Source organism: Mobula birostris, chromosome 10, assembly GCF_030028105.1.
Source record: "Mobula birostris isolate sMobBir1 chromosome 10, sMobBir1.hap1, whole genome shotgun sequence".
Lineage (NCBI taxonomy): Eukaryota > Metazoa > Chordata > Chondrichthyes > Myliobatiformes > Myliobatidae > Mobula > Mobula birostris.
The window spans coordinates 10,524,511-10,536,822 of NC_092379.1; the positions used below are offsets into that span (position 1 = coordinate 10,524,511).

Here is a 12,312-nt window from a genome sequence, read left to right on the forward strand (position 1 = left end):
CGTTCCATGGGGAGAATGTACAGAGGAGGTCAGGTTTGAACCCTCAATTCCCTGAGCTGCAACCGTGCAGTGCTAACCGCTGTCGTAAGGTTGGAGAAACTTGCAGGGGAACTTCTGAATTTCTCCCACACGCTACAGAAATGTTTCCTGATAACTCAGTTTCCATCCAATAAATGGAAGGTAGAGGTGGTCCTCATGGTGCTGGTTTGCTTGTTGAATCAATTGGTCTTTTCAGTCTAGCATGGATGCACTGAGGGAAGTCTGCTACAGAGATCGACGCATGTTACAATAGTTTTTTCTTTTTTCTGGGATTTGGTTGGATTTCATTCTCTGCAAAGCTCTAGTCAGCACTTAATCAGAAAGGCCAATGGTTGTTCAGCTAATTGGTTGTCTGATGCTACTGCGTACAATGGCTGCCTTGTTCATCGGTGTACCGTTGGCTCTGTCATTTAGTGCTAGCTGTAAGCATGCAGGATTCAAGTCATCCAAAGATGCTTGTATGAGGCAACACATACAAAATGCTGAAGGAAGGCAACATCTATACTTTCACACCGCCGGCATTTAGGGCAGCAATGCGGGTCTTGCCTCGCTGGTAGTGTTCAGGGCTTCCTTCATCTTGTCGCTGGCTTCCTTTGAGTTTTCACTGTGGGTCACGCAAGTCCCAGGTAGAGACTCAGGAACCCTCTCGCACTCAGATGTAGAAGGATTCTTCATTAACAAGAGAAAATCTGCAGATGCTAAAAATCTGAGCAACACACACAAAATGCTGGAGGAACTCAACAGGCCAGGCAGCATCGATGGAAGAAAGTACAGTTGACGTTTCGGGCTGAAACTCTTCCACTGGATTGGAGGAAAAAGGCTGAGGAGTAGATTTGAAAGGGGGGAGGGGAGAGTGAAATGCCAGGCGATAGGTGAAACTTGGAGGGGGAGGGATGAAAGAGTTGATTAGTGAAAGAGACAGAAGGCTGTGGAAGAAAGGGTGTGGGAGGAACAACAGAGGGAGGTGATGGGCGGGCAAGGAGATAACATGAGAGAGGGACACAGGGATGGGAAATGGAGACGGGGTATGGTGGGGTTGGGGGGCATTGCCGGAGGTTTGAGAAATCGATGCTCATGCTGTCAGGTTGGAGACTACCCAAATGAAATATAAGGTGTTGTTCCTCCAACCTGAGTGTGGCCTCATCACAACAGTGGAGGAGGCCTTGGATGGACCTATCGGAATGGGAACTGGAATTACAATGGGTGGCCACTGGGAGATCCCGCTTTTACTGGTGGATGGAGTGTAGATGCTCAGCGAAGGGGGTTTCCCAGTCTACGTCAGGTCTCCGATATACAGGCGGCCACACCGGGAACACCAAACACAGTGTGTGATCCCAGCAGACTCACAGGTGAAGCTTAGCCTCACCTGGGAGGACTGTTAAGGGCTCTGAATGGTGGTGAAGGAGGAGGTGTAGGGGCAGGTGTAGCACTTTTTCTATATCAGTGGGGAGCGATCACTGCGGAAAGCAGAAAGTGGAGCGGGGAGGGAAAGATGTGCTTGCTGGTGGGATCCTGTTAGAGGTGGCAGATGTTTCGGAGAATTATGTGCTGGGTGCAGAGGCTGGTGGGGTGGTAGGTGAGGACAAGAGGAACCCCAGCCCTGGTAGGGTGGCTGGAGGACGGGGTAAGAGCAGACGTGTGTGAAATGGAAGAGATGCAGTTGAGGGCAGCGTTGATGGTGGAGGAAGGGAAGCCCCTTTCTTTGAAAAATGATGACATCTCCTTTGTTCTAGAGTGGGAAACCTCATCCTGAGAGCAGATGTGGCGGAGACAGGAATTGAGAGAAGGGGGTGGCGTTTTTACAAGTAACCGGGTGGATTGCTTCATTGCTGTTTCCATAACAATTTTGTTTTGCCAGTCGGGGTTGAACCCCGGAACCTGGGGAACCAGTGGAAAACTTGGTCTGCACTCTACCCTTTGACCTGTTTAGCATAAAGCCCTGAATCCAGCCAATATAACTCTCCGGGTCATTGGGGTATGACCACATCGTTCTCAGGGTCATTGAGGCATGGAGCCTGGACTCCAGCCAACATCACACTCCGGGTCGCTGAGGCACGCAAGCCCCATCATAACGTTGTGATCCTCGTGGAGGAGGCAGCATCTATCGAGAGGAATAAACTGTTGGCATTCTCAGCTTGAACTGTGGGCAGTTTATTCCTCTGCATAGACGCTGCCCGACCTGCTGAGTTATTCCAGCATTTTGTTAGTGTCAATCAGGGTTTGCAGAATTTGTATTGATGCTTGTACAAATCTTGGGGCACGTTTAATTCTGTGCTGTCATTCTAGTTACAGGTGATTTCTTGTTGTAACACACTTGAACTATTATTTGTAAAGTAGCCACTGGCACAAGTGTAAATCAGTCTGTCCCCGTGTAATGTTAGAGCATTTTGAGCTCTCCAGTGTGGTGTTAGGGAGTTGATTAACAAATCACTGGTGAGAAGTGTCCTATAGCAAGGCTGGCAACTATGTTGAGACATGACATGGCTATGGTGGAGATGTGGGTCTAAAGTTGAGAGGGTGAGTAATGTCAAGTTCCTCGGTATACACATTACAGATGATATCACCTGGACTGTAAGTAAAGGCATCCGTTAGTCTTGCGAGACCATGGATCTGCGCCTGGAAAGTCTTCACTCTCCAGGGCGCAGGCCTGGGCAAGGTTGTATGGAAGACCAGCAGTTGCCCATGCTGCAAGTCTCCCCTCTCCACAACACCAATGTTGTCCAAGGGAAGGGCATTAGGACCCATACAGCTTGGCACCAGTGTCGTCGCAGAGCAATGTGTGATTAAGTGCCTTGCTCAAGGACACAACACGTTGCCTCGGCTGGGGCTCGAACTCACAACCTTCAGGTCGCCAGTCCAATGCCTTAACCACTTGGCCATGTGCCCACACCTGGACTGTACATACCGACAAAAAAAAAAGCACAACAGCATCTCTTCCGCCTCAGGCGACAGAAGAAATTAGGCATAGAATTGAATTGATTTTATTTCTTACATCCTTCACATACATGAGTAAAAATCTTTGTTAGGTCTCTGTCTGGATATGCAATGTAAATTTATAGTAATTTCTAATACATGATATATACAACAGGACAGTCGATTATAGCATAGAAATACAACTGTATCAGCATGAATTAATCAGTCTGATGGCCTGGTGGAAGAAGCTGTCCCGGAGACTGTTGGTCCTGGCTTTTTTGCTGCGGTACCATTTCCCGGATGGTAGCAGCTGGAACAGTTTGTGGTTGGGGTGACTCAGGTCCCCAATGATCCTTCAGGCCCTTTTTACACACCTGTCCTTGTAAATGTCCTGAATAGTGGGAAGTTCACATCTACAGATGCGCTGGGCTGTCCGCACCACTCTCTGCAGAGACCTGCGATTGAGGGAAGTACAGTTCCCATACCAGGCAGTGATGCAGCCAGTCAGGATGCTCTCAGTTGTGCCCCTGTAGAAAGTTCTTGGGATTTGGGGACTCATACCAAACTTCTTCAACCGTCTGAGGTGAAAGAGATGCTGTTGTGCCTTTATCACCACACAGCCGGTAAGTACAGACCACTTGAGATCCTCGGTGATGTGGATGCCGAGGAACTTAAAGCTGTTCACCCTCTCAACCCCAGATCTATTGTCATTAGAGGTTAGCCTGTCTCCATTCCTCATGTAGTCCATAACCAGCTCCTTTGTTTTTGTGACACTGAGGGAGAGGTTGTTTTCTTGAACCACTGTCAGGGTGATGACTTCCTCTCTGTAGGCTGTCTCGTTACTAATTGAGATAAGGCCAATCAGTGTAGACACAGGCCCCAGAGCCTCAGACCCTCTCCAGAGGCACTATTGAGAGCATCCTGACTGGCTTTATCACCGCCTGGTACGGGAACTGTACCAACCTTGATCGCTGGGCACTACAGAGAGTGGTACAGACATCCATTTGTAGATGTGAACTTCCCTCCATTGAGGACATTTATAGCAGCAGGTGCAGAAAGAAGGCCTGGAAGATCATCAGGGATCTAACCATGACCTGTTTTAGCTGCTGCTGCCGGGCAAACGCGTTAAAGCCAGGACCAACAGCCTACAAACTTCTTTCTACAAGCCATTAGACTTTTAAATTCACACATCCGTACATTGCGACTGAGTCGTAACACAAGGATTTTTACTCCCTCACATTGTGGGATGGATGCAAGATTTTATATAAATGTTGTCCTATCCTGTATTTTGGACCTTTTTAGGCTGATTGTTGGTATATTCTGCGTGTATTTGAGTAACTTTTAAATATCGTCAATACGTTTGATCCATTGGAGATAAATCTCTAACCTTGTCAACTGACGGCAGATTCTGCCCCTACATTTTCTCTGGTTCAAACTGTTTGGCAGAGCAAAGGCATAATTGTTGTATTACTGACAAAATTTTTCAAAAGCAAAAGAAAATCTGCAGATGTTGGAATTCAAACCAACACACTCTCAATGCTGGAGGAGTTTGACAGTGTCTGTGGAAAAGAGTAAACGGTTGATATTTTGTGCGAGTCCCCATCTTGCCCCACCCCCAAGCCCACAAATCCAGCAGTAACGGATGGGTTAACAGCGGGAATCTGAGAATTCATTTGTGGCTTTGTTGCTATAGACGTGCAGCGGGTCTGGGGCCTCTTCTGTCCCCTAAAGAACAAGAGGATCTTTGCAGCCTCAGAACTATTTTGTGGTGTAGTCACAGTTGCACTCTTTTAAAAATAAGAATCTGATTTATTTTACTGAAATGTGTCATGAAATTTTGTTCTGCAGTGCAATATATAAAATCACCGTAAGCCACAATAAGAAATATATTAAGTTGTGCAAAAAAAAAAGCAAAATAGTGAGGTAGTGTTCATGGGAAGGAGGTTGTTTTGGTTGCAAAGTTTCCATTGTAATGTGATTGTGCTCAGATATTCAGTATTCTTGCTGATTGAGGGATAAGTTTTGGTCAGGGCAGAAGTACTGCTTGTACTGCTTCTAGACTGCAATGAGATATTGTCATCTTCTGAGACAAACAAAACATCTTTTGACATCTTCACAGCACAGCACAACACGCTGTTCGCACTTTTAAGTATCTTTGGATCATCTTTTTCTAAATTCACCAGTACTTTTCACTTGACATTGCATGCAGGGAAGAAATCCAACTTCGTTTCCTTTTCCTGAGGAGAGCTTTCTGATTCCTGAGGAAAATCAGGGTCCCACCTCTTCCATTTTAATAAATCTTTACAGGAGCACTGTTGAGAGTGACCAGGTCAGCTGCATCACCGTCCGTACGGGAATTCCAAGGCATTGGACCGCAAGTCCCTCCGAAGAATTGCGAGGGCTGCCGAGAGAATCATTGGAGCCTCTCTCCCACCTGTCTGACGTGTTCATCAGGAACACTGGGCAAATAGAGCCCTCAGCATCGTCAGTAATCTATCCCGCAATCTCGTCGCCCCCACACAGCTGACGAAACCAAAGGAACGGCAGAGACCAATATAGTTTGGACAATGGCACAACAGGAGTTGACAGTCCTCAGCATACGACTGCCTTGGGGATTCCTGCTCCGGATTTTCCCCATTGGGGTTTAGTCTCAAAGCCTCCGCCTTGAGTGGGTTTAGCTGCAAGGCAGCGGAGGTTCGAGATCAGAGCTTTCCTTCTAGATGAGCTGCCAACCTTGGCTGACGAGCCCCGTCTGCCTGAAGCGACTGGTTTTAAGGTGCCTTTGCCCCTTCTTCTGTGGGTAGAAATGGTTCCCCTGAGCTTAGTAGCTGCTTCTTCTTTGGCCGTCCATCAATTTCGATGTTGGCTGTGCTGAGTTTAGTCTCTGCAGGCACGTTTATGAGCCACAAGACCATCCACATCATCCAGAAACTCTACTCCAACGTGCCTTGCACAGTAATAAGATGGACGGTGCCGTGTCCCCACCGTACAGTCTCTCTGGGCTTCCGAATCGGATGCTGAGTGGTACACGGGAGTGTAACAGACTTAGCGGATAAAGAAGCTGCCCGCAGTGACAACTAACTAGTCTAGTGATGCCGTCTGTTAACCAGCACTCTGGTTCCTCCGCATACCACCAGGGTGGCTGTACTGTTGACCCTTTCGGATTCATCTGCCGCAGACACCATCGGACGCCCTGCTGCCGGCGTCCTGGTCGGGCGCAGCGTAGCTACAAAGTAGCAAAGACATTCTTACCTCCTTGACTTAGCCGGCCAGGATCCTACTACTGGGTCTGGTCTGGTAGTACACGGATGGGGCATCACCTTCTCAGCCAGGTTAGACCTGCCAGAGAACAAATCTCTGCCTAACTTCACTGATGTTCGGTCAGTGTCGCCATGGGAGCTTGTCCCCACTACCCCCCCCCCGTCCAGCTGTAATGACCTTAAGGAACTGACGGTTACTTCTGCTTTAAACAGTGTGCTGTAATTCTGAACCCAGTGGCATTGCACTGGCGTACCAAAAAGAGAAGTGTATTGTGTCTGTGTTCATTGTTACAGCAAATACTGTTTAATGCGGAAATATTTGTAGTTGGAGCAGTTAAAGGAAGTAAACCCAAGTCAGAGTGGAAAACCCAAGAGATCTTGCCTTCTGGAGATGAACATCACTGAGGAGCCCTCTTCATTCGTCAGCACAACCTCAATGGTAGGGACGGCACAACAGTGACCCTACTACCTGAGGTGTATAAGGAGAGCTGATCTGCCTCCAAAGATTGCTGACCAACTTTTCTTGACGTGAGACAGAGCGTCAGCTGGCTGGTGTCAGTACCGGGCTTTGAGGCGAACGGTCCCGGGTTCGAATCTGGCTGGCTCCTTGAACGCTTTCCACCCGTGCTGGGTTGAGCTTCGAGCTGGCGACTTCGCCTCCTCCGTAAAATAAAACGGACAAGTGCTAAAAAAAAAAAAAACGGCAAGGTTGCTGCCCGATGGCGCCGCAAGACCCGGGTTCCATTCCCGCTACTGCCTGTAAGGAGTTTGTACGTTCTCCCCGTGACCGCGTGGGTTTCCTCCCACAGTCCGAAGGTTAATTGGTCATTGTAAATTGTCCACTGATTAGGCTGTGGTCAAACTGGGGATTGCTGGGCATGTGTCTCTGAGCGCTGGAAGGGCCTGGTCTCAGTGCTTCATCATTAAATACCCATCCCTTCCTAGATGCTGTCTATTCAATCTCTAGCCAACTGGGAGGAGATACAGAAACATACTGGCCAAAGCAGTAAGACTGAAAAACGGTTTCTTCCCGGGGACTGTTGTGCAGCTGAATAATGCTACAGCCTGGCTTGCCTATGTCCTTTGAGTGTTGTGGACTATCAAAGTCACTTGTTGCATGTAAATATGGGAATTTTTTTATAATTAAGCTGTACCGCATGCATTGTAAATGTCTGTTTGGCATGGACTGGAGTAGAACTGCGATCTGTTGTCTTGAGCACGATAATACAGTTCTGCTCTATCCAGGACTGCAGATTCTTTGCTGGATAGGTGCATGAATGGGAGGGGTACGGAGGGCTATGGTCTAGGTACAGGTGGATGGGACAAAGCAGATGAATAGTTTGCACAGACTAGATGGGCCAAAGGGCCTGTTTGTGTTGTAGTGTTCTACAGCTCTCTGCTGGGAGGACTCGTAAAACTGTGTTCTGCCTGTGCATCTCAAGGCATTGAATATTCAGGTCAAGGAATGCAGCCGTGTTAGACCCAGGCCAGTGAATTGTGTGCATGCTTCGCAATTTCAGTAAGGATCGGTGTCCAGGAAGGAAGCTACGTGAGCAGTTTGTGGGAATATTCTTACTGGAGTAGAGTTGGAATGCAGTGGTAGGCTCTGCCTAGGACACTTGCCACCAGGTTCAGGAACAGTTACTGCCCCTCAACCATCAGGATCCCGAACAAAAGAGGATAACTACACTCAACTGCACATCCATTGAGATGTTCCCACAACTAATGATCTCACTTTAAGGATTCTTTACATTGTTCTTCCACGTTCTTGTTATTTATTTATATTTGCATTTCGGTTTTCTTGTTTTCTGCTCCCTGGTTGATCTTTGATCCTGTTACAGTTGGTCTATAGTTTTGCTGAGTATGCCCGCGGGAAAATGCATCTCAGGGTTGTATGTGGCGACGTGTATGTAATTTGATAATAAATTTACTTTGAGCCTTTGGGATGCTTCAGTGCAGTAATTTGTAGGGCTGTATAACATCCAAGATTTATCAAAATGCTGCAGTAGATCACTTTGATAATAGAATGTCACAAGAACTATGTCACCTATTTGACCCCATAATATGATTCAGTATATCATGGTTCAGTTGTATCCCAAACCCACCCAGTCCATTTCGTTCTTACATTTTATGCCTGCATAACAAACTTGTTTAAATTTTGGTTTGACAGGGAAGAATTGTGCAAGATGCACAAAATCCAGGCAGCATCTCTAGGTAGAGGTACAGTTGACGTTTCAGGCCGAAAGGGCTTGGCCTGAAACATCGACTCTTTGAAAACTAAAGTCAGATGTATCAGTCTTAGTGGTTATTGTTCCTTGTGGCGCATTGGGCAGGACTTTTTGTCTTTTCCTTAGAATTTTTGTCTGCCTTTTACGAGGCAGAGTTGCTAGCACGGATGGAAAGCTTGCAAGGAGCCGGGCGTATTCAAACCCGAAACCACTCGCCTCAAAGTCTGGTGCTGATGTCACTTGACCGCCAGCCAGTGGGATAAAGGGAATTACAGAAGTCTGCTCTGGTACAGCTTCACCTTGGTGTGGGTGCTGTACTTGGTTGATCCCCTTGTGTTACTCATTGATCTGACAGCAAGGTGAAAGACTGCACCAGAGCTGTGTTCTGCCCCCACACTTGTACAGGCCAGTATGTTGGCACATGCCAGAGAACGACCTTGCCAAGCCGTCACTGTTCCACACCACGAGCCTCCGGGAGGTTCTCTGTATTTTCTGACCAGGAAAAATCTCCAACCACACCCGAGTTCCTCGGTGTCACCAAGAGGATGTGACCACAGTCATCATGAGGAAATGTTGGAGATGGATTGGGCGCGTGATGAAAAGAGCCCATCATCAAGACAGCACTTCATTGGACCCCTAAAGGGCGGAGGAAGCGAGGCAGAAACGAGGACCCTGAACCACACCTGGAGCACAGTAGAGAAGATGGTCAAGGACAGACAGAGATGTTGGACTTTTGTTGCAGCCCTGAGGACCAGGAGTGTAACAGACAGTAACTAAAGGGAATTAGAGGCATTTGAAAGGAGCTGGCTAGAACTGATCGAAGCGACATCAACTTTATTCGTTTCCATAGATGCTGTTTGACCTGCTTGAGTTCCTCCAACATTTTGTGTGTGTGTGTTAGTTACTCTGAATTTCCTGTATCTGCAGAATCTGTGTTTAAAATTTGTGTAAACTTGTTTACTTAGGTTGATGACAAGTTAGCACATAGGGGTGATTAATACTTGAAAATGAAAAAGTTTAGAATATAGAATCCTTTGTCCCTACCAAGGGTTTTAGAGATGGTTGGGGGTGTGTGTGTGTGAAGAGGTGTGGTGATATATATAGATATTACATCACAAGTGTCAGTTTGTTTTTGGAAGAGAGGAATTTGCCTCAGCAGTTACCAGATACTTGTGACGTATGTGTTGTGAATGTTGATGGTATCTGCTGTTTTGCATAGTTTCCTCTGCACTCTTCGTTACTGGAAAGCGATCAGTGAGTGATGTCTGACAGGCTTTAGTCGCATCAAATCACTGGTTCTCATTTGGGAACAGCTTCGGGCCTGTCCTTGGCGTTCAGAAGGAATAGAGGATCTTGAGAGGCCGAGATCTAATGGACTTGGAGAGGTCATTTTCTATAATGGTGAGTCTTTTACCAGAGGGTGCAGGCTCAGAATTGTAGGGCGTCCCTTTGGAATAGAGATGAGGGAGAATTTCTTCATCCAGTTAACGGTGGGGGAGTAGAAAGTTAGGTGTTTTTTTTTTTGGATCCTAAAACTTCAGAAGTTTGGAGGGGGTGAGGCCAAAGAGTAAACTCAGTGAAATGACTAAGAGCAGTGGAATCTGCACCTATTACCGTGAGCAGCTTGTTCTACCTAATGTAGTTTTTGAACATGTACTGACGGCCACCAGGCTGGTAGATCTAGAGACACACAGGCATGATGGAGTAATGGTAGCAGGAATACCTCCTTGACCAAGAAACGCTTTATGGTATTCTAGGAGCTTTGCAGCTACTGTCACTGATTCCAGCATACTTTTCTGAGAAGCAGCTTGGAATAGAGTGGATGTAGAAAGGATGTTACCGATGGTGGGAGAGTCTAGGACCAGAGGGCACAGCCTCAGAATAGAGAGATGTCCATTTAGAGCAGAGGTGAGGAATTTCTTTAGCTGGAAGGTGGTGAATCTGTGGAATTTGTTGCCGAAGGCGGCTGTAAAGGCCAAGTCAGTGGGTATATTTAAGGCAGAGGTTGATATATTCTTGACTGGTCAGGACGTGAAGGGATACTGGGAGAAGGCAGGAGATTGGGGCTGAGAGGAAAAATGGATCAGCCATGATGAAATGGCGGAGTAGACTTGATGGGCCAAATGACCGAATTCTGCTGCTATATCTTATGGTCTTATGGAATAGGCCATTTGAACCTATTTGGAATAGGTCATCTAACAACCCCCAATAATCCAATTTAACCCTATCCTAATCACAGGATAATTTTCAATGACCAATTAACCTACAAATGGCACGTCCTTGCACTATAGGAAGAAACTGGAGCACCCAAGGGAAGCTGGCACATTCCACATGGACTATGTGCAAGCTCCTAACCGATGGTGCCAGAATTGAACTGGGAACTCCAATGCCCCAAGCTGTAATAGTGTCGCGCTAACCACTTCCTTACCATGGCCGCTGAATTTGAACTTTTAAGTTACAATCATGATGAAATTTGAGCTCACTTCTTGATCAGTGAATCGGATCTTTGGTGACCAGTATGTGATCTGCTCCCAGATTCAGTGGAGGGTTCCCTTCATAAGTACGTCCTGGCCTTTGATCCTCTCCTCCAAGAGGATCACAAGTTTGCTTGGGACCTGGAGAGCAATGTTGGCTGGAATCGGGGGTTTATGTTTTGGCTCTTGGCAGGGTCACGCATGCCAAACAGGTCAAAGGGTAGAGGCCAGACTAAGTGGTCCTCCAGGTTTGGAGGTTGAACAACCCTGATTGGTCAAACAGCAATGAAGGCTCCTTCTACATCTGAGTGTGATGCTATTCCCGAATTTCCATCCCAGACTTGTGTGACTGACAGTAGTGAAAACTGAGAGGAAGCTACTGACACAATGTAGGAAGTCTTGAACACTGCCAGAGACGGAGGACCTTTGTTACTGCCCTAAACAGCAGCAGCATAACAGGCAGTAACCCTTGGATCCTCAGTGGTAGTAGTAGATGAGCTCATTCAAATGAGTGAAGGGAAGTTCTGAAATATTTGGTTGTGGTGAACTAAGTGACTGAGTCAGAAGTTTGTTGATTCACACTCTGCTCGAGGGGTTATCTTAAGTCTTGGGTTGACCTTGACTGAGTTTTTTGTTTGGGAGGGTGGGAGTGATGATACCACACGGTTATCCGACCAATTCCTATTGTGGCTTCGATGCAGAGGCCCTGTTTGCGGCAGTCCAAAGCACTTCACGGAGGCAGAGGTTGAGAGAGGTGCTTGTAGGAATGCAAATCCTTCACATTTAGCAAACCACAGTGAATGACAAAGGGTTTTTTTTAAAACACAGTTTCAGCAAAATGTCAGTGTTAGTTTTGAAGTGAATCAGTTGCTGTGTGAGATACAAGTATCAGTGAACATTGGAATATTTTCACAGGTTATCATGATCAGGCTTAATATCACTGGCATGTGTTGTGAAATTTGTTATACAGCAACAGCATAGCACAATACATAATAGAGGAAAAAAATATAATAAGCTGTGTATAATAAATTTTAATAAGTAGTATAAAAATAAAAAAGTAGAGGTAGTGTTCATGGATTCAATGTTCATTCAGAAATCGGATGGCAGAGGGGAAGAAGCTGTTCCTAAATTGTTGAGTGAGTGCCTTCAGGCTTCTGTACCTCCTCCCTGATGGTAGCAATAAGAAGAGGGCATTGCACCTTGGAGATGTCCTGGGTAGTACAGAGGCTGGTGGCCCACGTTGGAGCTGAGTGAGTTTACAACCTTCTGCAGCTTACTTCGATCCTGTACAGTAGCCCACCCCCCAATACCAGACGGCGATGCAGTCAGAATGATTGTAGAAAATTGCGAGTGTCTTTGAGTGACAGGCCCAATCTCCTCAAACTCTTAATGAGATAT

General features: G+C 46.7%; 1 protein-coding gene across 3 annotated transcripts in view; it reads left to right on the forward strand.

Moving 5' to 3' along the window:
* Nucleotides 1-12,312, forward strand: part of LOC140203813 (RAC-beta serine/threonine-protein kinase) — a 155,920-nt gene that overhangs the window by 19,526 nt on the left and 124,082 nt on the right. Inside the window, exon 1 of one of the 3 annotated variants that reach the window (XM_072269902.1) lies at nt 9,716-9,841. The exons of the other annotated variants lie outside the window; for them this stretch is intronic. The gene's annotated coding sequence lies outside the window, so the exon portion shown is untranslated. Of the gene's footprint in view, nt 1-9,715; nt 9,842-12,312 lie in introns of those variants that run through there. 3 annotated transcript variants of the gene reach the window in all.